The sequence below is a fragment of the Protopterus annectens genome, chromosome 4.part0 (assembly GCF_019279795.1).
Source record: "Protopterus annectens isolate FY-2018-M chromosome 4.part0, PAN1.0, whole genome shotgun sequence".
In the NCBI taxonomy this organism is placed as follows: domain Eukaryota; kingdom Metazoa; phylum Chordata; order Ceratodontiformes; family Protopteridae; genus Protopterus; species Protopterus annectens.
The window spans coordinates 739,215,378-739,243,310 of record NC_056733.1 but is presented as its reverse complement, the minus strand read 5'-3'; the positions used below and the strand labels follow the sequence as shown (position 1 = coordinate 739,243,310).

Sequence of the window (27,933 nt, the reverse complement as noted above, 5' to 3'; positions counted from 1 at the left end):
TGAATGCCCTGCCATATCAATATGTATGTCTTTATCAGAAATGATAAAAAGTACCTGCCTGAACATGTTTTGCTTTTATTACTTCGCCACTGAACATCATGGTCTCTGCAGCTATTTCCAGCATCATCATCATCTTCATTAAAATATCCTATGGACGGTGCAGTGGTGGAGCGGTTAATGTTGTCACCTCACAGCAAAATGTTCTCCAGTTCGAATCTCGGTTGGGATGCCAACTGTGTGGAGTCCGCATGTCCTCGCGTTTGTTTGGGTTTCTTCCAGGTGCTCTGGATTCCTCCCACATTACAAAGAAATACATCTGGAACATTTCTACCAGGCCTCCTCTGAAAATCGGCTCGTTCCAAGTTGGACTTTCCTTGTAAATAAATAAATCTTATCAGAGTGAGCTTCTGATAATTTTGGCTCTGAATCTAAATGCAATATAATTTCTACACAGACTTCCACTTCTTTTATTTGCACCTCTGCAGTCATATCTGAAACATTAAACAAAGAATTACTTTTCCTTCACCAGCCTCCTTCATGGTGTCCTTCCTCTCCATTCCTGTGACAAGAAACAGAAAAGCAGTAGGGGATTTTTTGGCATCCTGGCCAAATCATAATCAGTATTAATACTATGACAGGTCTCCCCTGAAAACAGACCATGCTTAGTAGTCATAAAAAATAAGATTTTTTGGTTCTGAAGAAGTTCCATTTCTGTTAATATATGGAAAGAAAAAGCTTAACTGCTTAATGAATGTTTTATTATGTTATTAAAGTGTACTTTTAACTTGGAATTTTGGAGTGTTCTATAGTACCTAGCACCACAGGATAGTGGTTACATATGTTGATATATATATATATATATATATATATATATATATATATATATATATATATATATATATATATATATATATATATATACACACACACACACACACACACACACACACACACATTTGTTTTGTGAATATTTAGTTTACGATTTTTTGAGGTTTTTTTCTATTTAATGACTGCATATATATTGAATGTATTACAGGGTTGTCACATTATATTTTAATCATGTTTAAGAATTCTTTGGTAAAACATGAGTGGCAAAGCTTCATTTAAGGAGGCAAAGATGATCTTATTATTTTTGGTTCTGGTCTTGGTTTATGCTTCAATAAGGTAACTTTTATGTTATCTATATCTTATTCTGGATCTGTGCACCGTAAACAGATTCACAGACTTGGGCATTCACTAGTTTTGTTTTCTAAACTTGAAAAAAAGACATTTCCTTTTCAGAACAGACTGATTTACTATCACAAAGTTGTTTTATGGCACAGTTGCTCACCACCGTGTCATCATACCACTATGCCAATGATCTAGCCACTCAGAAGTTACATTACCTCTGTACAGATACCTGGCCAAGCCCAGCTGTAGTATTGTATTTAGTACTGGTGCCACTCTGGGATCAGTTCCTGGCTGGCAACTGAATGCCCTGCCATATCAATATGTATGTCTTTATCAGAAATGATAAAAAGTACCTGCCTGAACATGTTTTGCTTTTATTACTTCGCCACTGAACATCATGGTCTCTGCAGCTATTTCCAGCATCATCATCATCTTCATTAAAATATCCTATGGACGGTGCAGTGGTGGAGCGGTTAATGTTGTCACCTCACAGCAAAATGTTCTCCAGTTCGAATCTCGGTTGGGATGCCAACTGTGTGGAGTCCGCATGTCCTCGCGTTTGTTTGGGTTTCTTCCAGGTGCTCTGGATTCCTCCCACATTACAAAGAAATACATCTGGAACATTTCTACCAGGCCTCCTCTGAAAATCGGCTCGTTCCAAGTTGGACTTTCCTTGTAAATAAATAAATCTTATCAGAGTGAGCTTCTGATAATTTTGGCTCTGAATCTAAATGCAATATAATTTCTACACAGACTTCCACTTCTTTTATTTGCACCTCTGCAGTCATATCTGAAACATTAAACAAAGAATTACTTTTCCTTCACCAGCCTCCTTCATGGTGTCCTTCCTCTCCATTCCTGTGACAAGAAACAGAAAAGCAGTAGGGGATTTTTTGGCATCCTGGCCAAATCATAATCAGTATTAATACTATGACAGGTCTCCCCTGAAAACAGACCATGCTTAGTAGGACTAACCAACTAAATAACGTAAATAAATATATAGAACAGAATTGGTTTGGATACCAGTAATAGCTTCTAACAATGAATCGGCGTGCACTACCTGAATTCCTGAACCCCTGAAAGTGGAGAAATTAAGGGTGCCTGTTTTAGTGGAAGTCAGTAATGGTTTATCTACAGCATTATATTTGCAAGTAAACAGTCTTTGTCTTTCCAGCATTAAAATGTGTTTGCAAAGCTGAAAGGCAGGAATGCAAAGAACTGAAGGTGTTTTGCAGCTTAGCATTAACTAGAGAAAATAGAACATCAGCAAACAAAATAGAATAGCAGAATCATCTGCATATTGCACTAGTTTAGCAGTTGTACAAGGTCTTCTCATGTCAATGATAAAGACTATGACAACAAAAACCTAACACAGAGCCTTAGTCTTCCACTGCCTCACTTCAAGCAGGGGTGAAACTGCATTACCTGACAGGTACCTATTTTTACAGGAACTAACCACCTACCACCACACAGTAACAGACTACAGCTGGAGAGACAGAATGTTTAGTAGCATGTTACAATTAGCCTTATGAAAAGTTCTTTGATAGGACTGTACCCCAATAACTTTGTGATTGAGCTGCAATAATGGGAACAATGATAAACTTGTTAAGTACTTCTGTAGTGTGAGACAACTGTTACATGCCCTCAACTACTGTTATGATAGAGTCTCACACTTGGGACAAAGGACAGTGATGACCAGGAAAGAACAGTGTCTGAAGGTAAGACAACTTTGTTTCTGCTTCATTTTAGGAGGTGAACAATGGTCTTATAGGTTTTTGGTTCTGGTCCTGGTTTGTGCCTCAATAAGGTAACTTTTATTTTAGTCATGTCTTATTCTGTATCTTTCCTTGAGTTTGTATCATATTTTTTCTCTATACCACATATATTTTTTTATTTTTTGATAAATCACTAATGATTACAATCAGATAAAAATGCCAGAAGTAGAGTTTTATTCTTCTTATTGTTCAGAAAATGCATTTTGATGCAAAACCTGTTGTTCTGTTAACTTTTTAAATGAATTAGAGCAACAGTAACAGTTAAAAATGTCCCTAATTTTGATACTTTATACTTAAGAATTATTAAGCAAATAAGCAGACTCACTAAGCGCTTTACTGGCTTTCAAAGCCAGCAAAACACTGTGCTTTTTTTATAACGAGTAGTACTTGGAGTAGATAAAGCTCCATACGCTACAAAGAATTACAATTAGGTATCTGATCATAACCTTTTATTTTATTTTTCTTGACACTGATGCCAGGATTAAGGGAATTTCTTGACATCCATGTCTTGATCGCATAATAACTTGGAACCCAATCATAATCCTCTATATTGAAGAACACCAGCAAAAGCAGACAAGATAAATGGTTCGCTAACTGCAAAATGATAAAATCCAAGCACGCTAACCAGAGTGAACTGAACAATGCCCCAGGTTCCTATTAAGACACACAGTTCAAATAAAAAGCTGAAAATCATTTATTGTGAGCGCTTCAACAGTCAAGAAATACTGCTTTATTAGACAATAGTACATTCCATAGAACTAGTTAAACACATCAATCAACCGATATACACAATTCAACCATTAATTATGTAAAATAGATAAAGATATAATGCCTAAAAAATACTACATCACATCCTATAAAATAAGCAAAAAAGCACATAACTATTACTCATCTCATACCAATACATCATAAAAAACATTATCATAATGACACAATCTCTCTCCTATCTAAACATACTCTACATATAAAACTTGTTCTACTTATAGAGGCTCCTGGCTTTCATGACAGGTTTATAGAAACCCTATAATTCAAACCCTGTCCTCTATTGGCCCCTAGCCAGATAATCCATCTCACTTCAGACGTTTCGGACATGTTCCTGACATCACCCCCATGTTCACTAGATCTCATAGTTTCTATCGCTAAAAATCTAAAAGTATGTGAATCATTATTTTGCATAACATGTCTAGCTAAAGCATTGGTAGTAGACATGATGTTAATATTATATAAATGTTCCCTTATATGGTCACATAAACGTCTATCAGTTTTGCCTACATAAAACGATAAGCATTACTCACAAAAAGTTAAATACAATGAGTGGCAGGTATTACAATCAGCCCTTTCCTTAAAGGTCAACTGTTTACCCGTATCTGGATGTATAAAAAGATTAGTTGAATCTATAAACTCACAAAATCTGCACTTAGTGCATGGAAAAGTTCCGTAACAAATCCAGTATCTGGTAACCTTTTGGTAATTCTAGGGTAACATAACATCCTTCTCAATGATTTTTTTTATTTTTATAAAGAAAATGAGGCCTCTCTCCAACTATTAATTTAATATCAGAATCCACTGTCAAAATCTGCCAGTGTTTCTCTAATATTTGAGTAATTTGTTGAACATTACTGTAATGCACTACAGGCATCCTTATCATGGAGGTATTCATACGCTTAGTGGCAACCTGCCATGGGCCCTCAGAAAAATAGGGTTTCCCCTGTGTTGATCTAGATACTCGGATACTATCTAAAATACTATATATGTCACTAAGCATACGAATACCTCCATGATAAGGATGCCTGTAATGTATTCAAGTAATGTTAAACAAATTACTCAAATATTAGGGAAACACTGGCAGATTTTGACAGTGTTTCCTGATATTAAATCAATAGTTGGACAGAGGCCTCATTTTCTTTATAAAAATAAAAAATCATTGAGAAGGATGTTACGTTACCCTAGATTTATCAAAAGGTTACCAGATACTGGATTTGTCTGTGGAATGTTTCCATGCACTAAGTGCAGATATTGTGAGGATTATAGATTCGACTAATTATTTTATACATCCAGATATGGGTAAACAGTTGACCTTTAAGGCAAGGGCTGATTGTAATACCTGCCACTCAGTGTATTTAGCTTATTGTGAGGAATGTCTATTGTTTTTTGTAGGCAAAACTAACAGATGTTTATGTAACCGTGTAAGAGAACATTTATATAATATTAACATCATGTCTACTACCAATGCTTTAGCTAGACATGTTATGCAAAATAATGATTCACATACTTTTAGATTTTTAGTGATAGAAACTATTAGATCTAGTGAATGTGGGGGTGATGCCAGGAACATGTCTGAAACGTCTGACATGAGATGGATTATCCAGCTAGGGACCAATAGAGGACAGTTTGAATGATAGGGTGTCTATAAACCTGTCATGAAAGCCAGAAACCTCTATAAGTAGAACAATTTTTATAAGTAGAAAATGTTTAGATAGGAGAGAGAGATTGTGGCATTATGATAGTGTTTTTTATGATGTATTGGTATGAGATGAGTAATAGTTATGTGCTTTTTTGCTTATTTTATAGGATGCAATGTATTTTTAGGCATTATATCTTTATCTGTTTCACATAATTAATGGTTGAATTCTTTTATTGGTTGAGTGATGTATTTAACTAGTTCTATGGAATGCATTGTTGTCTGATGAAGCAGTATTTCTTGACTGCGAAAGTGCTCACAATAAATGGTTTTCAGTTTTTTATTTGAACTGTGTGTCTTAATAGGATCCTGTGCCATTGTTTGGTTCACTCTGGTTAGAGTGCTTGAATAATCCTCTATATTGTTGCATAGCCAAGCACTTAGAAAATCAGCAATATCCGTCAGAATTTTGTCTGTTCATTGTGCTGGACTGAAGCCAGAGTCTGCCTTGAAAATTAGTTTATAACAGTTTAAGTTTACAGGAATTATGAGTGCACACGTGTGTTGGTTTTGATATTGGAAACAGTAAGGCCACAGGTCTAGTGTTGTTTAGACCCAGTGATGCACTACCATTCTGCAAGTGTACAAGAAGTGCCTTTTTATCCAGCTAGATGAAGCAAGACCTTCTTTAGTTAGACTACTGAGCAGTATTGTTGCTGGGTATCCAATAACAGAAATCAATACCTTTAGGAATTCTGGAGGGCGTCTACTGATACAAATTCAGGTTTTAGTTTATGGAGAAATTTATATGCTTCACCTATATCAATCAGTTAGTAGCTTCTCAGTCACAATCAGGAACATAGCTGAATGTTTAAACTCTATCTAAACTCAATGAAAACAGCATTTTTTGCAGTGGTGCAATCCCCTCAACCTTTTCTAGCACCACTCTTGTAAGGGCATCACTTCCTCACACTATCCATGCTTTATCCAACTCAATGGTCACACAACCGTGGAGAAAAACTCTTCTACAGTGCACACCAATGTCACACAAATGGTCATGCCGCTCTATGTACATTTTATTGACACAAGTTACTAGGAATAACATCACTGGCAAATACAAGTCACTTGTCTAGACATTTTTATTTATTTATTTTTATTTTATATATTTAACATTTGTTGACCGGGAAAGTCCAACTAGGTTCCACAGAGCCTGTTTTCTCCCAGGTCACCCTTGAGAAGGGATACTTGAGTCCTGTGGGCTTACCTGGTTAACAACGGTATAAAAAAATTGTGGTTGGAAAGTTGACTCTCACTAAACTGCCTTTGATCAATGATAAGGAAGCTATTTATATGTTTGAATATTTCTAACAGTACAGATAGAGAAGATTAGGTATTCTGTAAGAGATGGGATCAATATTATACCAAGTAACTTACTAGCACCACAAAAACAACCCTTACCATCACTCTTATATGTGGAATGAATCCTCACTAATATTCCTGCCACACTAAGAACTAGAACCAACTAGAACAATGTTACAAAATTGCTAAATTTGCTGCTAGCAACAAACTCTATAGAATCCAGCCATCATTGTTCTACCCTAAAACAATTATAGTGGCTTGAATTATCCCACCATCCCACATACATTCAGCTACTTGTGACTCATGACATAATATAGAAACATTCAAAATGCACAGCACTAAAGCAACATTCTCCATAACTAGTATCCCAACACACCACTATTCTCATATGATAAAAATTGTTTTTCTCTACTTACAAACTTTAGTGAGCTGCAGGAAATGCCCTGTACTCTAGTTGTGTTGCCAGATCCTGGAAGTGCACTTGCCCTGATGTCTGTATCTAAGGTACACACATTTAAATCTGCACTAAAGGAATTCCTAGTCAAATCTTAACTTTGTTCCTGCTCTACACCTGACTACATTACTTCTGTACTTTGTTCCAACTTTACCAGATAACTCCATAAACAAAAACTCTAAGCCATCCACTTAACATGATGTAGAGGCATTGTCGCATTCCTTTTTGTTATATATTTTCTGCATTTTACATTACTCATCTCAACCGCAATGCCATCTGCTCATAATGTATATACATTGCTAGTTTTCACAAACCAACCAATCCTGAATGTATTTAATTTGAGCTTTTATTTCCTTATTACTTCCTTATCTACACTATTCTATGTTTTCTCTGTTACATCTTCTATAACTTCCCCTGTACATACCATAATCTTTCAACTTCTCCAGGCCTAATCTACCCATATTTTCCTTTCCCAGAACTTCAACTGTCGTATTCAGTATACCCAATATGTCTTGCTACTATAATGTTATGTCTTTGACAATTAATCATTCTCTTTATTTTTTTCTGCAGCAACTATGCTATTCTATTTGAATGTCTTTGACAGTAAATAATTTCCTTGAATTTCTTATAGCAACTAGAGTAAAGTGATTGTTACTTATGTCTGTGATTGTCTTAATATTGTCCTTACTGAGCATTTTATCCCAGACCTCCACTGAAACTGGGTACCACTGCCCATCTGGATTTCTGCTAAACAAATGTCAATAGATAAATAGATAAGAAAGTGACAGGAATTGGCAAAGGCATGGGTTTACATCCACAGTGAAGTACATTACCAGTACAGTTCCAGAATCTGTAGGACTATGCAAAATGGTATGCCTCTTTCCCTGATAGTAGCTTTATAGCTTTAGTAGCTTTCCCTTGCTTCTCTATATTCTGCAAGAACAGCAATTCACCTTGTTTGGTAGCAAAGGTGATCACTGAGCAATGTCACGTGCATAACTTGCAAAATAATTCAAAGAAGATTCCTTAGCTTGTCTTGCGCTTTATACAGATCAACCATATCTACATAAAACATTCAAAAAGATTGTGCTGAAAAAAATTTCATAAAAATCACCAAATAATGCAAACTAGAGTCTGGTTATCTGAAAGGTTCAAAATGGTTATATGTCTAGTGTAACAGAACATTTCTTCTTTATGAATATTTGCCCTCATATGGGTTCATAGGTTCATAGGTTCATACTAGGCTATCTGCCCAAGGGCATTTATAAGCCTAGCCCATAGTTATGTGGCTTTCGCCACCCCTTTAGTTTGAATAAAAACTATGCCTATCATTTTTCTGTGCCTCTGTCAAGCAGTGACACTGAAGTAATCCCTGGGGTATATCTGCGATCTCCCATCCATTGGTCAAGATTCCTCTTGAACAAGGCCAGCGAGGTGCTCTGCCTCACATGTACCGGGATTTTGTTCCACAGCATAGGGAGTCTCTGGGTGATGAATCTGTCCCTCCAGCACGTTCTATTTATAACCGTGTCAAGGTTTAAGTCTCCGCCCTTGTGGTTCTGAGGATCTAGATTTTTGAGGTGAAGCATATTCATCAAATCTGGGTTTGACATGGCCTTATATGTCAGGCACAGGTCACCTCTGAGCAAGCGGTATGAGACTGAATAAAGCTGGAGTTCTTTCAGTCGGGCAGCATAAGACATATTTTTGAGACCCTTTATCCTTTTGGTGAGGAACTTTGGGGCCTTTCAAGCTGCATCAGGTGTCTGGTCAGATACATTCGAACGGGCATTGTACTCAATCATAGGTCTAATGAGTGATGAGTACAGGGGGACGATGACCTCCCTTGATCTAGATGTGAATCCCTTCATGATCAGGTGGGCGATATAGAAGGTTTTCCTAACTACTTTAGCAACATGAGTGTCAAACGAAAGACTACTGTCAACTTGGGTCCCCAGATCCCTGATGACTTTTTCTGTGCTCAGTGGATTGTCACCTATATGGTAGCTAGGGGTAACCTTGTTTTTCCCGAATCACAAATATGGGTAGATAGTTGCTTATTGAATCAACTATGTCTCCAACTACATGAATTTTAGGTGTTGTCAAGATTTAGTCTATTGTGCTAAATTTCCAAGATGAAATGTCAATCCTGGCAGGAGGCTTAACTTACAGAAGCCATAAAATGATAAGAACAGAGTGACTATAATCATCATGTGCTTGTTTCCACTCTTAACACCTTCCTTTCCCTCACTCCTATTTACAACCCAGCCACCAAAAAACCTTAGCTGGGGGAAAAAAACATCTCAGGGTCAATTCATTCAGAAGGTTGTCATGTACACCCTGCTCTAAACCTATAACACCTAGAAATATCCTTACAACATTGAGAAATATCCTTATGCTGACATTCTCCATGACTATGCAAATTAGCATACATTTTCATAATAATAACGATAATAAATGAGTCTGTGCAAAATGAATGACATTTTTCATAACTTTCAATCATACCTCTCAACTGTCTAGAATTTCATAGAATCTGCAGATTTTTTTCCCTCATATTTTTGGTCTGCTCCTGATAAAATCTATTTTTTAGACAAATCATTGAGAATTTGACGTCAGTAAATAATGATTTGAGTTTCATATTTAATATCCTGCAGAAAATCATGATATCCTTGTGATGCCCTACCACTGGCCCAGTCATCAAGGGGCCTCAATCCTCACCACTACCATCAGTGGGGGGCATACAGTGGGAGGATGACAGGTACACACACTATTTCTAGATGCAGTTCACTGCATCAAGTGCAATTTCCCTTAAGAGCACACAGAAACCACAGTTAGTCCTGGACTAGTTTCTTCCTCTTTCGCCAGATTCCCAGTAAGACCCCCCCACTGGCACAGCTATAGAGTTGAGATCTCAGCTGAGTGGCCAGCCCAAGACCTCCATCAACCTCTCTGTCCAACCAGTGCTTCGTGTCCCTGTTCAAGTATCTGATGCACACACTCTTTGAGGTTTGTTTTACATACACACACACACACACACACACACACACACACACACACACACACACACACACACACTCTCTCACACACCTGGGAAAGGCTGGCACAGGTTTACTAGCTATGCCCCTTTTGCCTAGACTATATGGTAGTTATCACTGCCACCAGCCAACTCCTTATCAGCTACTTTAAGGTGCTTAACAACGGGTGTCTAATCTTACTGTGTAATGTTACTATCAGTACAAATGGTAGTTTGACCAAGAGCAAGGCTATTAGGAGTGGCCTACACAGTGTCACCAAATAAATATGCAAGTACTCTCAGAACTTAAATATGTCTCACAAATATCAGTCACAATGAGAGTTTTAAAATATATTTAATAATAAATAATAAGAGAACAAGAAAATAGTATATAATCACAGTAACATCAGAGTTCAAAATCACAGGAAACATTTAAAACAACATTGCAGGACAGTCTCAAATAAATAAAGAAAACATCTAAACTATATTTCATTATACTCTTCACTGAATCTAAGAGAATCACTATACTTTAGTTAACTTACAGAACAAGCAAGGCATATGTGGTGAATGGGTCTTCTTGTCAGGTCAAACAAAATACAGAATATCCAGTCTCTCTCAGATAGTTCTTAAATTAATATCTCAAATATAAATGCTGGGATAGCTTGCAGAATGACATCACTTCTTGTCATCTGATTCTATCCCAGGTGAAAAACAACCATTGATGCAGCTGGTAGCATTTAGCATCTACCTGCAAAAATACATAAACAAGGGTTTCTCTTAGATGTAAGGCAGATCCTGAAAGTCATAAAACAATAAACACTTCCAAGATAATACAAAAAAAATTCTAGTTCTAGACATGGTGTTTGTTACTGCACTGAAAATGAAAGAGCATCCTTTTATTACATGACCATAAACTAATTTAATTTCAGCTATTTTTCTGAAGTTAACTTATTGTGTTTCAGTTTCCATTGTTAAAATATATACATCTAAGCAGTTACAATAGTACAGGTACCTTTCTGTTCTATTCCAATAAGGCATGATGTGGTTACATTTTAGCTTAGTACTTTACAAAGTATCTCTTCAGGACACATCTGTACAAACCATCTTATATGACATACATTTCTAATACATTTGTAACACAAGCATATGAATCATGTTGATAATCACAAATGACATATAATTGTTTACAAAATTCCAAACAGCTGTAATGGCAGTATCTTCCTTTGTCACATTTCTATATAAATCATGTTAATATTCACAAATGACATATAATTATTTACAAAATTCCAGATAGCTGGGCTGGCAGTATCTCCTTTCATGGCAATCCTATCAACTCTTTTAAGTTTATAAGAGCAATATTTAAAATGCGCCCTTAATGTGGTATCTTTGTTCCCCAATTTCTGTCCAAAATTCTTGTGTTAAGAGGGCAAGACTTATGCTCCCAGTTAATGTACAACTTCGAAGGGAGTATGCAAGCGGTTGATGGTAATTCTGCTTTAATCACATCTGCCTTTTATTTTTGAATAAAAATAACCCCACTAAACAGCAAATAAAATCAATCAAGAGTCAAGATTATGTCAACACACTCACGTTAATATTTAGCCACCATGATGGTGTGAGCCATAATGGAGACGCTGAACTTTTAGCAGTGCATGTCTCATCTCTATCTGTCATTCTGACAAACTAGGGAGATTGGAAGAGTGGTGTTTTCCTTCCAACAATCAGTATGCATTAGCTATGTCAAGCATACCTCTCAAGTGTCCAGATTTTCACAGAATGTCCAGATTTTTGCCTCATATTTTTAGTCTATTACTCATAAAAAGTACAGTTGTGTAAAATCTTACCATAACAGTAGATGTCCTTGCCTTCACCACTGCAGTACTCCTTACTAAAGGGATTCCCTGCCATGAAGCCCTCCATCTGGCCAGTTTACAAAATATTTCCATTGCTTTAAGGTACGCTGGATGCTACCTGCTTACTTCTTGCATAAGGTAGGACATAAAAGGAACATTCAAGCGTACCATCTTCAGAACAGATTGCCCCAGTATTAACAGCAGTCCAAGGAAAACCAAGGAAAATCTGCACAGCCAGGAAGGAAAAAAGACCAGGGGGATGGAGGGAGGGAGTGAATACTACAGCGGTGAAGGCAAGGGCATCTACCATTATGGTAAGATTTTACACAACTGTACTATGCCCTTACATTCACTGCTGCAGTATTCCTTACTAATGGGAAAGTGCAAAAGCTCTAGAAGAAACCTGGAAGAAGGAAGCAGCAGAGCCCTCCAAGAAGCCATGAAGAATGGCAGCAGCAAAACCAGCTGTACCTCTGGAGATACCATCCAACTGGTAACGTTTGGTAAAGGTATGTACATAAGTCCAGGTAGCAGCTTCAAGAATAGAATTAGCATCTAAGCCTTTAAAAAAAGCACCAGAAGAAGCCACAGCTCTAGTAGAATGAGCCTTAATAGAAGAAAGAAGACTCTGGTCATGAAAACTGCAACAAAAGGAAATAGCCTTTGAAATCCAAGTGGAAATAGTTTGCTTGGAAACAGCCAAACCTAAAGACCTAGGACGAAAGGAAACAAATAACTGGTCAGACTTTCTGATAGCTTTAGTTTTATCCAAATAAAATCTGAGCTGTCTATGAGCATCTAAGGTATGTAGCACCCTCTCACTAGCAGATTGCACAGAGAGAAAAAAGGTAGGCAAATTAATAGACAAAGTGACAACTCATTAACCACCTTGGGCATAAAAGAAGGATTAGTACACAAGGACATCCTGTCCTCATGAAATATCAAAAAAGGTGGACAAGCCATAACGGCTTGCAAATCAAACACCTGTCTGGCAGAAAGAGCTAACAAAAGAACTGTCTTCCAAGAACAGTGTTGCAAGGAAGATGAAACAGCAGGCTCAAAAGGAGTGAGTCATTTTTTCCAGAACAAAATTAAGATCTCAGGGAGGAGAAACAGGCTTCCTGGGAGGTCTAATATTAAGGATGCCTTTAAGAAACTACTTAGCCTCAAATCTAGAAGCTAATGGGGGAGTTAAAGGCAAAGCAGAAAGAGCTGATAAGTGGGCCTTAACAGAAGAATAGGCCAAACCAGCATTGAGCAACTCACACAAATATGAAAGAACCAAAGGAACATCTGCAGAAAGTGGGTCCAGGTCACGAGAAAAAAAAAATATATAAAACCTCTTCCATTTAGACAAGTGGGATTTAATAGTAGTAGGTTTCCTGATTTCCTGCAGGACCTGCAGCACATCCTCAGCAAAAAGATGTCTATGAGGAATAAAAACCCTATCACCCACAGTGTCATCTGAACAGTGGACAGGTGGGGATGGATGAGAGACCCCTTGGCTTGTGTGAGAAGATCCACCCTGTGATGTAACTTGTGATAACTGCCCCTGGCAAGATGCAGAAGTAGAGGAAACCAGTGCTGTCACGGCCAAAAGGGAGTCATCAACAAGATTTTGGGAGCATCCTGTTAAATCTTGAACAGGATTCTTGGAATGAAAGTTAGGGGAGGGAATGCATAAAGAAACATCCCCTTCCAAGAAAATGAGAGGGCGTCCACCTTCTAGACCAGAGGACCTGGGACGCTGGCACAAAACAGAGGAAGTTGTTTGTTCAAAGGGGAGGCAAAGAGATCTACTTGAGGAGTACCCCACTGGTGAACAATGTTCAGAAACACATCCCTGTGAAGCATCCATTCATGGGATTTAGTGAAGGACCTGCTCAGAATGTCTGCCACAACATTCTGATCTGAAGGAATGTAAACTGCCTGAAGAGTCACATTATATTGGATAGCCAGATCCCATACCAGAAGTGCCAGCCGGCAAAGACAGTATGATCTCGTACCCCCTGCTTGTTGATATACCACATGACTGTGGTATTGTCTGTGAATACCTTGAGAGGTCCTGCAGAGAAGAGAGGATGAATGGCCTGAAGAACCAACAGAAGAGCCCTCATCTCTTTGATGCTGATGTGCTCCTTCTGCTGACGAGTTGACCACACTCCCTGAACCTTCAGGGAAACAAAGTTGCTCCACATCTCACATCTGAAGCATCTGTGAACAGGTCCTGAGAGGGAAGCGGAGGCTGAAATGGGAGCCCTGGATTTAGAGACAACTGCTTAATCCACCACAGAAGTTCGACCTTGAGACACGGGAGAAGAGGAACAGGAAAGTCTAGAGGATGCACATGCTGAAGCCACACCAACTTCAGAAATCACTGGAATTTCCTCATGTGGAGCCTGGCCAGAGGAAGCAATGGAATGGTGGAAGCCATGAACCCCAGAGCTCTCAGAAACACCCTGGCTGAAGCCACACCAACTTCAGAAACCACTGGAACTTCCTCATGTGGAGCCTGGCCAGAGGAAGCATTGGAATGGTGGAAGCCATGAACCCCAGAGCTCTCAGAAACTCCCTGGCTGAAAGGGACACCAGGGGAAGAAGAGTTTGAAAGAAAGAAATGAGAGTTAATGCCTTTGGAGGAGGCAGGGATGCCAGCATTGGCACCATTTGAAACCTGCAACCCAGAAAGACATGACCTTGAGAAGGAGTCAGAAAAGAGTTGTTGTAGTTTATTGTGAACCCCAGGCTCTGAAGAAGAGGAAATGGTAAAATGAAGATTTTGCAAAAGGACCTCTGGAAAAGATGCCTAAATCAGCAGGTCATCCAAATAAGGAAAGATTTGGATCCCTTGAAGCCTGCAAAAGGCAATCACAGGAGCAAGGCATTTGGTGAACACTCTTGGGGCAGTAGAAAGGCCAAAGGGCAAAGCACAGAACTTAAAATGAAAGGAAGCAACAGAGAAATGCAAAAATCTCCTGAAAAGAGGATGGATCGGAGTATGGAGATAAGCATCCTTGAGGTCCACAGACACCAGAATGTTCTGAGGGAGCAAGAGAGGAAAAAGGGACTGAAGGGACAAGATCCAAAAGGAAGGCACCTTCAGAATGGTGTCCAGATGGCAGAGGTCTAGAATAGGTCTCCAAGTACCTTCTTTTCTGGGCACTAGAAACATTCTGGAATAAAACCCTATCCACCTTTGGGACACAGGCACTTCTTGAATAGTACCCTGAGAAAAGAGGTCCCAAAGAACCTCTGGGAAAAAAGGAAGCTGTTCCCGAGGAGGCTGAGGAATGCCCATAAAAGGGGGATGGGAAATCCAGACCATGAAGTACCCTTGACGAATCACTGACAAAACCTAAGAATCCTGGGTGATCTGGAGCCAAACAGGAAGAGAAAGAGAAAGGCGAAGAGATAGAGGAATGTGGCTGGGAATGGGTGGATAGTCAGACAGTATCTGGTTTGTCAGGAAAGGAAGGCTTAAGAATCCCTGCAGTCTGAGTAAAGCCTTCCCCTTGTTCTGAAGAGACTTAAATAAACCAACAGCCGCTTCACCAAACAAAAGATAATTATCCAGAGATGCATCCAGCAACTTAGCCTTAATATCATCAGGCAAAGGTTGAAGTCAAAGCCAGAAATCAGCAGCCCTTGAAGAGGCATCTGCAGCATCACAATTACACTTGATAGAATGACGAACTACCTGAGAGGAAGTCCCAGGTAATGAAAGAGCAGAAAATTTACCCTCAGAGTCTGGAAGATCAGAAAGAACCTGACAGGCCTGAGAAAGAAGAGCCAAGACATACCTAGAAATATGGGTCTGATAATTAATAGCCCTAAAAGCCAGGGTAGAGGAAGTATAAACCTTCTTACCCAGCCTATCCATGGTCCTACTGTCTTTGACAAAAGGCAGTAGCTTGGATGAAGGAAGCAATTGAGATAGCTTATCACAGGCTACAAACACTGCAGAGGGGTCAGCAGCAGGACATTTAAACAAAAAGGAACAATCCTCAGGCACCCTATAAAACCTATCAGACTTCCAGGGAGCAGGGGGCAGAGAATCTGGTGCTTTAGGGGCAGTGGAAAAAACATCTAATAAAGCAGGCAAGACAAGAGGAATGGTCACAGGATTAGGAGATTCCATTTGCAGTAACTCATAGTATCTCTTATGGATATCCAAAATCTAGGCACAAACCCACTTAAAAAGTCCATCATCCTAGAGATCATGTCCCCAGAGGAAATTTCCTCAGAAGGATTATCAAGAGTATGAGAATCCTCCTCCTCAGACCTATAGTCTAAAGGAGAAGGAATCTGGGTAGAATAAGCAAGGGAGTCATCATCAGAATCCACCTCAGAAGAGTGGAATTCTGTGGGCCTTTTAGGGGAAGAGGCAGACCAAGGAGTAGCAGGAACTGAAACCCCTTGAGGAAGCCACAACGACAGTAAGGCATTAAATAACCCCTAAGTAAATGCCTGCCACTCACTTTGCGGATCCCTAGCAGCAGAAGAGACATGTTTAGTTGTCTGTTTCTTCTTCAAAAGGACAGCTGTCCTGGAAACCTGAGAAGGCCCAGACTCAGGATGGCATTCCCCAACTGCAGTAGGAACCTCTTCCCAAAAGAGAAACTGTGGAATCCCATTAGACCCCTCGGAAACAGTCAACTATGGTTCCCTCTGAACGCCCAAAATGGATGCCTGCAAAGCCTCGTTCGACGTGCTGCCTGCCAAATCCTCACTGGCCTTCAACCCAGATGCAGTAGAAGAATCTGACAAAACAACCGGATGAGCCTCCGAGTGCATAATAACCTCAAGAGAAACATCCGGCAGAGGCTGGACAGTGGAATATTCAGACCTTACCTTATGCACCTTCTTCTTCCCAGACGGCTGACTCTCAGGGCAGGAAGTTCCATCCATAGTACGAAGCTTAAGTCGCTGGTTCTCAAGGTACAAGGAAAGGGAAGAAAGCCTACTACGAAGAGTTTTGGGGAGAAACGCCTGACAAATTGAACAAGACGTATGATCGTGAGCAGCACCAAGTCAAAAAAAGACACTTATCGTGACTGTCTTTATGGGGAATCAGCCTCCCACACTGGCATTTACCCTTCTTAGATGACATTAACTCCAAACAGCACTAAACAAAACAAAAAAAGTAAACCCAACTGGGTACTTATCTGCAACTGTGAGGACTCCAGCAAACAGGAGCAAGCCCAGAAAAGCCAATAAACAGAAAAACGATAAAACAAACAGATGTATGCAACAGACTGGTGGTTAAAACAGCGTTTGGAGTGGCGGCAAAAAAGTTCTAAGGATAGTACGCCTGAACATCACCTTTATGCCCTTTTTCTGATGAAGTTCCTACCAGGGGAATGAAAGCACTAAACCTTGTGTTTTGACTCAATAAACGAGTGGTTTAAAGCAGCAAGTGGTTTCCTTGTCGTGGTTTGGTACTGCTTTTATGCCCTACCTTATTCAAGGAGTAGCTGGTGATGTTCAGTGTACCTTAAAGCAACGGAAATCTTTTGTAAACTGGCCAGATGGAGGGCTTCATGGCAGGGAATCCCATTAGTAAGGAATACTGCAGTAGTGAATATAAGGACATCTTCTATTTTTCTTGGTAAATCACTGGGTGATCTGAGGATTGAAATCATGAAATAATGACAAACACTTGAGTTTCAGACTTCAAATCCCTCATGAAATGTATGTTAATAGAAGGTTGCTACAGTGACATGGATTTTAAGTTTATAAGAGCAATATTTACAATTTGGTCGTTGTTCCCCTATTTTGTCAGGTTTTGTCCAGATTTCTTGCACCAAGGGGTTGAGGGGTATGCTGCCAAGAGCGCCGCGCACTTCTCAACTTTTTTTTTTTAACGTTAGTTCCACTTTAAGTGAAGGGTGGGTTTGGTATGGTATCACTTCACCCCCCATTTTCTTTCCTATACAAATGTAAATGAAAGGGGTTAGTGGGGGCACGCATGTTAAAATTAAAACTGACCACCCTTTTGCATAACATAACCTACCTTGTCAATGTAACTTTGCCCTCTGGTTGTGCCTGCCACTTTCTCTGTTCTGTGTAGTCACGTTTGAAAACAACACTGGACTGCCCGGGTACAAAAATATATATAAATAAATACACCGTTGTGGGCCCCGTGTACGTAATTACATCGCCCATACCTCTCAACTGTGCTTGATGATTTTTTTTTTTAGTCATTTTTTAACTCTGTCCCTCTTAAGCCCTCATACAACCAGTGACTTTTGGAGAAAACGTGATAAATTTCACTCCATAAATATGGACAATACTAGTTAAAAACTGCTTTTAATTCAGAAAAAGTACATTAATTCACATTCTTTTATTCTGTTAATGTCTGAAGTCAACAGTAGCAATTATTTTAAGCGTCCCTAATTAGCTGAGAGCTATGATATCGCTTATGTTATTATGGATTAGCACTTGCAGGGGATCCAAAATAAATAATAGTAATAATCACAGTGATAAAGGTCCACATATTTATTTATTTATGCCATCTTTCTTGCAAGAATTTTGATAGTAATTCCTCGAGTACCGAGATGACGTTTCCTGTGAGCTGTCTCTTGAAATTTACGTAACATGGTGCCCAGGGTTTCATTTTCGATTTTTGTTTTCGTATGGAAGTGTTTGCTTTACATTGTTTGAAGTTTTATTTTAGCAGTGGCTTATATGAACCTCATAAAGGCGTAATACATATTTTTGATAGTCTACAATGTGCTTACGTATACGATTGTGAGCTGGAAAGGGACACCCATTGTGAAACAGTATTGTTTTCATACGCTTCACGCACACTCTTTTGATTAGTAAGTAAGTGAAACTGAAGCTGTTACGTATACACTGTACTGTACAATCATATATCCAGACAATCATTATCAAGTAGTATGAATTATGATGACGCAAACTGCTTATTGGGATTTGCTGCTAATGGCCTATATGTGGATGAGAACGATTTAGAGTAAAAAAAAAAAAACTTTCCGGAATTATTCAGTTAAAAAAAAAAAAAAAAAAAAGTACCTAGCCAAGCCACAGACTTCACTGTTCAATTCCGTAAACCTGCTGTGGTGAAGCACCATGGGATATATGCAAATGAACCCATAAGGACAAGCAGGGCTTCTGAATGGCCATTACTTTACTTTTTAAAGTCTTTACTGTATTGGTACATTAAGACCAATAGAGTCATATCCCACTGGGTTCAGAAGCCATTTGCATATATCACATAGGCCTCGTTTATGGAATTACACCGTAAAAACTCTAGCTTGGCTGGGCTTTTCTTGCAGTTTTTACTGAACGGTTTGGTTTGGACGTAATATGAGACATTTTGCAATAACCTTCAGACTCGGGGGCAAATATAGGAATAATCAAGAACACTTAAAATAATATTAATACTGTTAACTTTAGAAGTTGACAAAATAAGAGAATGTGGCTTAATATGCATCTTCTGAAGTTAAATAATTCTATAGCTATAATTGCCATCATTTAAGTGTAATCTGCGACATTTTCCCCATTGGCAGGTTTCGGAGGGGCAGTACAAAATTTTTAGCCAATATCAGGGACAGTTGAAAGATATGTTTATACTGTTTTTTTTTCCGGGGGGGGGGGGTGTTTACATTTTTATGTGATTTAATAAACAGAATAGAACACCGATCCCATTGGACCATTTTCAGCTTCAACCTTGGTCAAAGACATAGAATACCAAAAGGAAATAACATTAACTTCAAATGGTGTAAATATTTTTTTGCGGTTGTAGTTTAAACTTGATGACTGTATTTCAATAGAAGTTAAAATTAGTGTGTGCAAAAGCAGGGTAGTAGAGGAAGAAAACAAACTGAAGAGCTGTGAGTAATTGGGGACAGAGTGATAGAATTCAGAGGGTGTGATGAAGAGTAGGGTACCACATTACTGATGGTAGCTAAGCTTTTGTGTCTGTTACATTTATTTATTTATTTGCGTTTGTTGATCTGGATGATCTGAATGGATAAGTGCGCCTTTTCTGCGAAGTCCCAGAGGAAAGTGCTCCAAAATACATACAGCATTTAACAGAAGTTCAAAAAATACACAAGATATGATGCAGTGAATAGTAATGTTGAGACATCAAATTGTAATTGGATAAGTATCAAGATTCACTACACATGCACAGTAAAATACCTTGTTGTGCAGAGGATTAATGAACTGTTGACCACTTCCTGCGGTACTTGATTTCTTCAGTGTTTATTCTGGCATTGTTAATTTACTAGTTGTGTGACCGTAACCAAGTCCCTTAACTGGACAGTGCTTTGGGGCAATTTGGATAGGCTAGTAAATGGTATCCTGGACTGCATGACTAGTAACTAACTATGAACCTGAGTACTATGTGCTAACTGAAGCACTCAGTGTTCTCAGTAATTATTGTGTCTGGAAATTAGCTCAGAGGATTAAGGTTATGAGCTCTTAAGAAGCTACTTCCTGTGGTACAGGGTTTTATTCCCTCAGCCTTCATTTGCATACCGTGTGACCTTGAGCTAGCCACTTAAACAGACAATGCTTTGGGATAATTGAGAATGGAATTTGGCTAGACTCCTCAGTGGTCTCCTGGGCTACGACACTGGTAACTACCTATGAATCTATACATTTTTACAAAAAGTTATCCTTCAAAGATTTTAGAATCTGTTAAAAGAGATGTTATAGACAAAAAATATATTCTGCTGGGCAGCCATAACTAAAGTGGATTTGCTAGCCTTCAGTAAGCAAGCATTTAAAAATATTTATTCCTTCTCCAGATACTTACACAGTTAGCAGTAATGAAATGAAAGATGTGTTAATAAGAAATGGAACATTTTTGTGGTAATGTGAGTTATTACGAAAAATAATAGGCAAAGCTGCAAAATTTGTAGGTAAAAGAGCTTGTAATTTGAAAGAATTGTTGCAGGGGAGGACTAAGGACACAATATCAAATAATGGTAAATGGAAAGGCACATTTCTGTGTTTTGGTTGGTGTCCAAGTAAACAAATGATAGCCAGTCTATATGTTGTAAACATATTGTTGGATGGGAGAAAGGTAATTCACCCCGGGGATCACGTCAGTCGCCCTGCTAGACAGGGGTCCAGGAAGTAAATAGTGTGGGAAGAAATAGAGAATTGTTTTGGCTAGGCTTGTATAGGCCCTAGGGCTGATAGCCTAGTACCAACCTATGAAAAGCTGCTGGGGCTATAAAAAGGTATTCCTGTGAAGTTGGAAAAACTGCTGGGGCTATAAAAAGCTATTCCTGAGAAGCAAAGCAGGTAGTTTATCATGCCTAATGTGTCTCATCTAACTATTTTTAATATAGGAAAGACAACAAAAAAGAGTGGATAACCATACCAGAGCTATTAGAAATAAAAATAGGTTGAGTGCTCAATATAAACATAGTACTCGGTGTAACGGTTTTAAAGTTTTTTGTTTTGTTTTGTAACACTGATTTTTGGGGGTGTTATTTTACAGGCATTTTGCACACATTAATACACATCCTGTGGGGTAGTATGCCCTGTAAGCAATTCAGAACATAGCACCTAGTTTTAAGACACTGGGAAATCTGCAGGCGAAATGTGATCACAGCTTCAAGATACAGAAACGAATATATTAGTATCTGAACAAATCAACAATGTTTATGTCTTTCATTTACTAAGTTACTTGTTTCTCTGGACTGATCACACACAGAGATGCCAACACTGGCAGAATATCTTTTGGATAATAAATCACTGGGAAAGTGCAAAAAAGTTATTCAACAAAAATATTACCTTTAGGGTAGGAATACAACTTCTTGTGTTTATACTCATGATAATGATTTTTATAGCTGGATATGGTGGTTTGGTTTAAATAAGATGTACTTTTGTTGCTGTGGTTTGTATTCACAAAATTCAGTTCAAAAGAGGTGTAGTAAGGAACAAATAAATGTTCAAAAAATTATATCACAGTAAGAACCAAATAAATATTAAAAAAATAACCTTATATGCATGTGTGGGTATATATGTATGTACATAAAATATATACATGTGCATATATATTTACACAAACACAGATACATGTAATATAAATTGTTTATATGTGACTATGTAGATGCACGCACACACACGTGTGTGTGTGCGTGTGTGTGTGTGTGTCTGTGTATATATGTCTCTGTAGGGTTATATTATATCATCGAAAGACCATATGATTGCAATGTAAAACATCAGTGCACAGGACATCAAACTTCACTTGGGTTAACAAGGGTCATCCAATTCCAAACTGCAGTTTATCAGTTAACTTATATTTGGTGTAGCAAGGCTGAGTTCGTGTTTGGCAGGTTGAATGTTTTTCCCCCCATCTTTCACAGAACAGAGCTTTCCCAGGTAATCCTGTCTGGGCAACTGGATACCAGCCAGACAGTAGTTTATTGACACAGACTGCTGGGCTTTGTTCATAGGTGTGTACTAGGCTAATGGCCCTGGAGCCTTTACAAGCCTAGCCCATAGTAGTGCTCTGGCATTGTGCTGCCTGACGTCAGTTGCCAGTGCCTCAATCAAGTAGAGCCACTGGAGTGATCCCTGGGGTGAACTTTCTATTCCCCATCCACTTATCAAGATTTCTGATGAAGAGGGCCAGTGAGGCGCTCTGCTTGACATGTATGGGAAGTCTATTCCAGGGCATGGGTAGTCTCTGGGTTATGAACCTGTCATTCCAGCATGTTCTTTTGATTGTGGTAATGAGGTTGAGGTCTCTGGAGCGTGTGGTGCGGAGGGATTGGGATTTCTTTAGATGTAGCATTTCTAACAGAGCTGGGTCAGACATGGCTTTATAAGTCAAGCAGAGAGAGCCTCTTAGACGATATGAGAGAGAGAATAGCTGGAGATTTTTGAGTCTGTTCGTGTAGGACATGTGTTTAAGGCCTAGGATCATCTTCGTGAGGTACTTTTGTGGCCTCTCCAGCTGTTGCAGGTGTCTAGTGAGGTACATGCCAAATGGGGCATTATACTCTGTGATTGGTCTAATGAGGGAAGAGTAGAGAAAAATGATGACCTCGTTCTTCCTGGATGCAAAACCCTTGATAATGAGATGTGCCACATAGAAGGACTTTCTGACCACAGTAGCAATGTGGTGGTCGAAGGAGAGGTTGCTGTCAACCTGTGTCCCCAGATCTCTTATAACTCCTTCAGTGTTCAGTGGACTCCCATCTATGTGGTAATTAGTGGGAACTGAGTTTTTCCCCAAAGGGGATAACGATAAATTTTTTGGCATTACGCTTAAGGGCATGGTTTGGACACCAGTCATTGGTCTCAGTGAGGGCATTCTGTAGGATGTCTGCATCACTTGGGGAGTTAATAATGGCTCCCAGCTTGCATTCATCTGCGAACTTGGTCAGCTAGAGTCCCTCTGTGTTGGCCTGGACTTCTGAGAAGTAGATGCCAAATACGAGAGGACCCAGGACCGATCCCTGTGGAACTCCACTCGTGACTGGTCAGCAGTCTGACTTGGAGTCATCTACTTTCACACTGTGGGTTCTATCTGTGAGCCAGTTTGCAACCCACCTAACGATATAGAGGTTTGATGCCTAGTTTGTTGAGTTTATCAATAATCCCTGAGTGAGGAATGGTGTCAAAGTCCTTGGCCAGATCGAGGTAGGTTGTATGAGCTGTCTTACCCTCATCCACACCTTTGGTGACTGACTCAAAGAAGTCAACCAGGTTGAGCAGGCATGATCTACCTTTCACAAAACCAAATTGTGTGGGATCTAGAGTTTGGAGATTCCCTGTATCCTTGTTAATTAGGTCCATGATAATGTGCTCCATAGCTTTGCATATCAGACTCGTCAGGCTAATGGGGTGATAATTTCCAGGGTCTGTAGTCACTCCTACTTTATGGAGAGGGTGAATGTAGAAGTGTGCCATTCGGAAGGGACAAAGCCTGAGGTGAGGCTGTGAGTGAACAGGGCACACAGATGTGGTGTCAGTTCATTTTGTAATTAATCTAAAACACAGCCAGATATATTGTTTGGTCCCATGGAAGCTGTATTCTTGACCTTGGACAATGCAGCTTTAACCTGTGCTGCAGTAATGCTGGGTGCCTGGCATTCTTCCGGTATTGAGATTGGTCCTTTAGGGTGGGAGAGAGACACAGTGACAGACACACACTGGCCAGTACAGACATGTAGTCCCCTCCTGCCATTAGTATGGGTCCCTGGTACAAGTCAGAGTAGGCCAGGTCTTTGACCCACTTATCACCAGCAAATACCCATACCTATTTTTGGTGACACAAGACAATGCGACCAAATTACCTAGAGCCAGTTTTATACTGATGAGTTGCTAGCCATGACTTAGCGCACAGTCTGTGAAGCCAGTTACTAAAAGTGAAACAAATGAATCGGACAGTGTTCAACTAGACATAATCTGAAATTTTTTTTTTTTCTTTGTTTTATTTGCAGATAAGTATATATATCTAGAAGCATAGCAACTTGGAAAAAGAGATGAAAAACTCAGTTGCACTGACTTAAAAAGGGATTTTTCTGTTTTGTTTTTTTTTTTAGACAAAAACTATTTTCAGTACGTTTCATTTACTAATGGTTCTAGTGACAAAATAAATTGAATTGTACAAAATCCTAGTACTTGTACAGTAACCCTGAATTACATAATATAATTTCTACTGGCATACTAGAGCACCCATACTGTGCCAAATGGATTCACCGACACTGTGTATCTCTTTTTCTTCCATAATACTAGAACCTACAGATTGTTTCTGTCTAAACTGACTTTACCAATACTTTTGGTACTGTTAATCATGTTACACTTATTATCAGACTGCATACCAAGAAACTTTCATGCAAAAGTTGAGGGAGAGCATGCTGAGTGGCATTGTGCCGTTAATGGAATCCCTCAGCGACTGATTTTTGGAAATAGCCCATTTTAACATCTGCTTGTCTAACATCATTGACAGTGAGGTCCTTTTTGTGATCTTCGTGGACAGTATCAAAATAAGTAAAATAAACTAAAGTCAGAAAGATCTGACCATTTTTCAGTTACAATTAAAATTCAAAACTACCACAGCAGGCACAGCATCCAAGAAGAAAAATGGATAAGAAAGGCCTTTTTTATCCATTTTACGTCTTGGTTGCTGAGAGTGCTGGTGTGGTTTTGGCTTTTTGAGTGATTTGGTTTCCACCTATTCGTGTATTGGGGCATTTTTTCATTTTACAGTTAAAATTAATTAATCTTCCCAGACATTATAGAGAAACTAATGTTCTTTGATCTCAGATATTTTGTTTTCTAAATACTGTATTAGCACCACAGGAATGGAAAGGAGTGATGCAAAGATTTGGTGAATACTACAGATAAAATAAACATTTAGCATCTCATTCATATATTGTGCAAAGAAAATGATAAAACCATGTCTGCATGTTCAGATAGCTTAAATCACAGAACCCAGAGGATCTGTACTACACGCTTGCTATACCTGGACCTGAATACTGTAACTCACTTTGGTTATTAGCAACTAAAAATGTATTAACAAGCTTTGAATAACTTCAGGGGTTTGCGGACCTTAAAAAGGTTTAGTTTACCTTGTGTACATAATAGGAGACTGCAGTTTTGGGCTTGTTAATGTTTCCAAGGGTAGCATTGTTTTTCATTTTTTTTACTGTATTTATCTGTTTGTTGACTGGGTATATTTGATGGTCCAAAGACCATTTTCAGCCCTGACCCAGCCTGAGTTTTGAGCAACTATAGTACCTTTGAGGAATGCATGAATTTGGGTGTATGCGAGGCAATTATTAAATGTGAAAAAATATGCAGCGGATACAATTGAAAAGCAAATGAGCATTATATAAAACATCTGTATAAATATGAGATTCACATAAAGTGTGATTACATATGTATATACTGTGTGAATGCAAACATGACTGCAAAGAATAAAAATGAGTACAAGAGTATGTGGCACCATTTGTGATAAAAAGTTAAGGAAATTCATGGTAGATGCATTTTGCCATTCGTATAATGATTTGATAGGATATTTGGCTTTGTCTTGAAAACCTGCTGTTGTTAGCTTATTGTGTATTTCAGCTGACATTTGGTTTCAACAGCCCAGTTCTTTCTTGGAGGATGTTTTCTCATGTGCAACTAGACTAAATAACAGTCTTGCAAAGAAGAGGGAGATTTCACTTGTTTGTTCTTAGGAAGCAAGTTGAAGTTTTGAATAGAATGTCGTAATGATATAACTAGAGGAAAGCAAAGCTGATATTTTATCAATGTGTTAGTTAGTATAGCTATCAAAAGAGTTAACCCATTGTGAAGTAATGGATAGTGGTATTTGCTGTGGCTTGGTAGGAATATGACTCCGCACATTTAGTTAACAAATGTTAACAAGTGTGTAAACTGCGGTGGTGCAGCGGTAGCATTGTCATCTCACAGCAAGAGGTTCTCCCGTTCGATTCTCAGCTGGAGCGCCTTCTGTGTGGAGTCTGCATGTCCTCCCCGCAGTCGAGTGGTGTTCGAAAGACATGCGTGAATGGGCATGCCTTCGTTGAAGGTTGGGCGTCGGGCTGGCACCCCGGCAGTATAAAAATCTACTGCCAATCATTAGCGGACTGGCCTAACCGGGAAAAGCCGAAAGAAAAACAACAACAACATTTAGTTAACAAGTGTCTGAAAAGTGCAGAGGAAGAAAAAGAATGTAGCGTGCTAGAACAAAATTGTGTCACCGTAACAGAGGCAACATGTAGAGCTAACACCTTAGCAAACAGGGTTGGAGCAAAGTTCAGGCCACTGAGGGGGTGGCCCATCCACTATTCCTCCCTGCGACAAGATCCTACCTGAAATTGCATCTAAAATGTCATCTGGGCCCTGAGTAAGACTAGAAACACCAGTTCCATGGGACCATATGAAATACTAGGAAACCCAAGTTGTGCAGTCAGAAATATTCAGATATATCTCTTGAAACATATTCTTAATGGATCATTAAAAACTGGCTACTGTTCTGATATCGAAAAGAAGATTACTTTAGTTCCAGTCCACAAGAGAAGTCCTTTTACAGACACTAATAATTGCAGACTGAACAGCCTTATGAACATTTTGTGCATGTTGGTAGAGAAAATCGCCATGGAACTTACTCAGGCAGTCACAAGAAACCTTCTCAGTAACCTAACTCAGTGCAGCGTTGACATTTTGCTTGCTTAAAATTACCAAAAAAGCAGTGGGAAGCAAATAAGCAAGAGGATGGTCTCTGTGTAAAATTGTTCTTTTACTTATTTATATATTTTTAGATAAGTTTTGATACAAAATAGTTCCTCCTCCTAATGTTTCAAAGTTGCTGTAGTAAATGCAAATGGTGTTAGAGGAAGCATTTAACATTCAAAATATATCATTTAAAAATATCTAGATATTTGCTTTAATTTTTGGTCTCTTACTGATAAAATGGTTGCCAGTCATTGGGGAGTGAAGTCACTAAATAATGAGATGTATTTGACTTTCAGACTTTATTTCCTTCAGAAAATGTATATTAATACAAATGCTGTTATTTAACTTCCTTCTTAATTTTTTTAAGTACAGCATTTAAAGTCTGTTCCTATTTTTGAGCCTTTGTTCCCCCTTTATTTCAGGCTTTATCCAGATTTCTTGAGCTAAAAGGGCGAGAGGTACGCAAACCTCTTATCTGCTGCTGCCAGTGGTCCATCATATCTCTCTCTCTCGCCCTCTCTCACACAGACCCCCTCACGCACACACACACTTGCACTTCAAAAAATGCATGCTAACACAAGTCTTCTTATTGAAGCAACTTTGTGATTTCTTTTAACAGGAAATGCTTCTGTTTTGAGCCTTTGTTCCCCCTTTATTGTAGGTTTCATTCAGTTAACTGGCTCTAAGAGGTGAGAGGTATGTAAACCTCCTGAATGCAGCTGCTGCCACTGTTG

The 27,933-nt window shown here is 38.9% G+C and overlaps 1 protein-coding gene across 2 annotated transcripts in view; it reads left to right on the top strand.

The window, feature by feature from the left end:
* The first annotated feature begins 18,592 nt into the window (after window positions 1–18,592).
* Window positions 18,593–27,933, top strand: part of GNB1L (G protein subunit beta 1 like) — a 739,619-nt gene continuing 730,278 nt past the window's right edge. Inside the window, exon 1 of one of the 2 annotated variants that reach the window (XM_044068696.1) lies at window positions 18,593–18,846. The gene's annotated coding sequence lies outside the window, so the exon portion shown is untranslated. Of the gene's footprint in view, window positions 18,851–27,933 lie in introns of both variants that reach the window. The other variant, XM_044068697.1, reaches the window with a different exon arrangement.